The 4,089-nt window shown below is 41.6% G+C and overlaps 1 non-coding gene across 1 annotated transcript; it reads left to right on the plus strand.

Annotated features, from left to right (window-relative positions):
* Positions 1-1,145: 1,145 nt before the first annotated feature.
* LOC118490907 lies at positions 1,146-1,252 on the plus strand. The gene has a single exon (XR_004890132.1). It is a non-coding gene; the product is annotated as a small nucleolar RNA R71 (small nucleolar RNA).
* Positions 1,253-4,089: the final 2,837 nt, after the last annotated feature.

Below are 4,089 nucleotides of genomic sequence, written 5' to 3' on the forward strand. Positions count from 1 at the left end.
TTGTTTTATTCTCAGAAACACGTTTAGCATGCTTAGACTTTGAAACTCAGCTTTGAGACATCGGTTGTCGAAAATAAAGTAGAATCAAAATCTTTTTGTATTTTTCTGAAACATAAAGTAGTAAAGAAATATTTACAAACAATATTTTTGTTTGAGTTCGTGTCAGAAGATCATATCAGTTTATGATAAATCACTAGCACCGTTGAGCTTTAAACACTTTAAGTTCTAAACGATTCACTTATATTGTCAGTATACTGATCCACTTAAATTTTCACACAAAGTTCAACTGATTCGAGATACGAAATTAGTGTTTTAAGCACTTAAACTTATTCGCGTGTCCCACCTCAGAATATACCCTCGTATCAAAATTCCCCAGATTCAGTCTTACAGGTGAATATACCATAATGATATCTGTACTCTGGGTTAGTGTGAGACCTTGAGAGCTCAGGTATGAACTACCGTTCAGTCAAAGAGATGAAGGCTCGACTTTAGGTGTGTTCCCCTTGGGAATCTTCTTTACAACTGCACTTGATTCGTATCTTTTGATATTTTATCAATTTTTATGCAGAGGGTAAGCTTATAAAGCGCATAAAATATTATACGAAGTCTAGACCGTTGCTTTCGCAATATCAGAAGACCAGATATAATACCCCAGATATCAAACAGTATAAAGACCTAGTATCTCAGAATCAGGCAATCTCTCAAACAAGATTTTGGGGGTTACCCATATATTCGGTTCGGATTGACGGAGGCGATAGACATTCGTGCACTCACAGTTAAAACAACAAAGGTGAATAGGAAGTAGAGGTGTACAAAAAAAACCGGTTTCATGTGGCCCACCACACCCCTCACAAGCCATAACCAAGACCGTTTTTGCCATTTCTAACTTTTTGATTTTTGAAGAAAGGGCCTCCATTTGAGCTTGTAAAGAAGTGCTTTCATCAACCTTATGGGCGCCCGGGGCACTAGATTTATTACCTCGGGGAGTGTGCCACTGAAAATTGGTTTGAGCAATTTCCTCAATTTGATTATATATTTCATTTGGGCGACGATTACCTAAAAGTCACCCGGAGCTAGAGTCGAGTGTTTGTCTTGTGTGTGGCAACAACCCATTACAGAAAGTGGATACTTGTTGCCATACTGCAAGACCGTGATAAGGACACTTTCTTAGTAGCTCCTTGAACCTTTCCCAAGTTTCATACAAGGATTCCCCATCCTCTTGTGAATATGTATTAATTTCAGTCATTAATTTAGCCGTTTTAGCAGGAGGGAAGTACTTGTATAGAAACTTTTGGGTCAGTTCATCCCAGGTGTTTACCGAGCCAACTGGGAGGGTATTAAGCCAAGCCTTAACTCGGTCTTTTAGTGAAAATGGAAACATACGAAGGCGGATGGCGTCGTTTGATGCTCCATTGATCCGAAAGGTATCACATATTTCTAAGAAATTAGTAATATGTAGATGAGGATCCTCGTCCGCAAGCCCATGGAAGGGTGCAGAGTTTTGAAGCATTTGTATCAAATGTGGTCGAAGTTCGAAGTTGTTGGCTTCGACATTCGGTGCATTGATAGCGGCGCCGAGATTACCTACGGTGGGTCGTAGGTAATCCATAAGGGTACGTTGGTCCCCCATTGGAAATGGGTCCCCCGAAACTTTCTCTTGGTTTCTAGCTTTAAGTCTTTTTCTGAGAAAGCGTTCGGGTTCTTCTAGAGGTTCTTTTATGTCTCTACTAGAACTGGAGCTCATACACTACGTGGAAAGTCCAGATGTGGCGCCTGGGTTCCAAGTCCTGCAATAAAAACAGAAAAGAACGTTGGTCAGAAGGTTCACCACGGCCCCGTGCTCAGATGAACACGGCCCGTGGTCGGAGATACAGTGATTGTTTTCCGGATCCCTGTTACTGGGGAGTTGGACACGGCCTCGTGTTGCACCGACACGGCCCCGTGCTCAGCTCTCTGTAACTCGGAAAATAAAAACTGCCAGTAACAACGCTGGGCACGGCCCGTGTCCGACCAGGCACGGCCCGTGTCCGACCAGGCACGGCCCGTGTCCGACCAGGCACGGCCCGTGCTGAGCTCTGCAGGAACTGAAAAATTAAGAAAATCCTAAAAAAAAAATTAGAAAAAACGATTAGGCCGCTAATTCCTAACTTTCTTAAAATCCTTGTGTCCCCGGCAGCGGCGCCAAAAACTTGATGCGTGTGTAGTGTAATATATTTTAGGTGTATATTTTAAGCCCTTTTTACACTTTTTAGCCAAGTTTTAAATTTATAAAACACGATATTTACTAACACTAAACACACATATGGGCAAGTGCACCCATCGTGAACGTAGTATAGTATTGGTAAGATACCGAGGTCGTCCAAGGACACAAGAGCTTTTAGTACCGGTTTATCCTCAACGTCTAATCAAATCAAAAGTTAGAAAAAAGGTTTTTAAACAAGAAAAATAAAACTAACTAAAATGCTGAAAAATAAAATAAAAATAAAAAGCAGATAGACAAGATGAATCACTTGGATCCGACTCGTGTATAGTGTAACCTTTGATTATTTCCGCACTTTTGCATTTTTTAAGAGATTATCTTAGTTATTGTAGTAGGCCCCTCTTTTGAAGGTGACGTTACCCCTCAACCCAGTAGTTTGAGTCAGCAAGGATACAATCCTAAATGGTCAGATTATTGAAAGATAATTAATTAAGTTATTAATGCATAATGTGGTAGGCCCCCCTTTTGAAGGTGACGTTACCCTCGGCTAAGTAGTCTGAGTCAGCAGGGATACAGTCCTAAGTAGCCGGGTTAAAGTTTTAATAGTAGCTTACTTATGAGGGGATCAAAAAGTTTGGATCCCCGCCATCCAATACTGGTGGGTGTTGAAGGAGGTCCTACTAAATTTGACCCAGGTCCTTCGCAGGATCTATACACTGAACAATGGCAAGACTCTTACCAAACCGTTCCCTTAACCCTCGACCAGGTAGCCAACATACCTCCATATAGACCGTGGAGATATGAATGGTGAAAATCTTTTATTTTATATAGACAGTAAAATAATGCCAAGACACCACGGACAAACGATAAGGAAGAATCACCTTCAGTATAAGAAACTAGTTATTAAAGTCATTAATACATAACCAAATAAAAAGTGCGAAAAGATTAAAAATAAAAAGTATTACACTAGACACTTGTCTTCACCAAGTGATGTAAGAGACTTAGGCAAACATGACCTTTGATTGTCAAGAACTTTTACGATCAATCTTGGATCCCGAGACGACTTACACACTCTATGATGGACAATGGATGATGGTGGTGGATGATGGCGTTGTGATGGTGGTGGGTGGTGGGTGAAGTGTGAGAGAGGTGGTGTGCCAAGGGATGGTTTGCAAATGAGCCAAGCACCCCTATTTATAGCCTGAACAGCAGCTCGGGCACGGCCCCGTGTCCATCCTCCTTCTCTTTCTTCATTAATTGTTGTTTGTCTGCATTAGTTGACCACGCCCCCATGTCCGCTGAGCACGACCCCGTATGCAGAAGCGTATCTGTACTATCAAGATTTCCTGAGATTCTGCGAATCTTAAAGTTGACCACGGCCCCGTGTCCGCTGAGCACGGCCCCGTGGTGGGCGATAGAAGCTTCTACAACTTTGTCTTTTCTGCTGACACTTGGGCACGCCCCCGTGCTCACTGAGCACGGGGCGTGTTCAGCCTTCTGTTCTCTTGTTTTGCTTGGGAAGATGCTGTCGGGAGGTCGGGCATGCCACGTTTGTTCCTTTTCTTGTATTTATGTTAGATTTAGCTGCCTTTTTGCTTCTTTTGTTCATTTGAGCTCATTTAATTCTGAAAATACAAAAGGAAGACAAAAACACACTTTTTCCAACATTAGTACTAAAAAGGGTTAGTTTTATGCCACATTTGATGTAATTTATATGTTGCATGTTGCACACATCATAAACCTCTAATAGGAAAGGATAGATACCGTCCTCAAAGGTGGAACCAAAATCTAGGTTCACCCTTAAACTGATCCATATTTTCTACTTGTCATCATTAAGTTTTGTAAAGGGAGGATTTGTATTTAATCCTACCTCAAGGGTCAAGTTATTC

This window comes from Helianthus annuus, chromosome 3 (genome assembly GCF_002127325.2).
Source record: "Helianthus annuus cultivar XRQ/B chromosome 3, HanXRQr2.0-SUNRISE, whole genome shotgun sequence".
NCBI classification, from domain to species: Eukaryota; Viridiplantae; Streptophyta; class Magnoliopsida; order Asterales; family Asteraceae; genus Helianthus; species Helianthus annuus.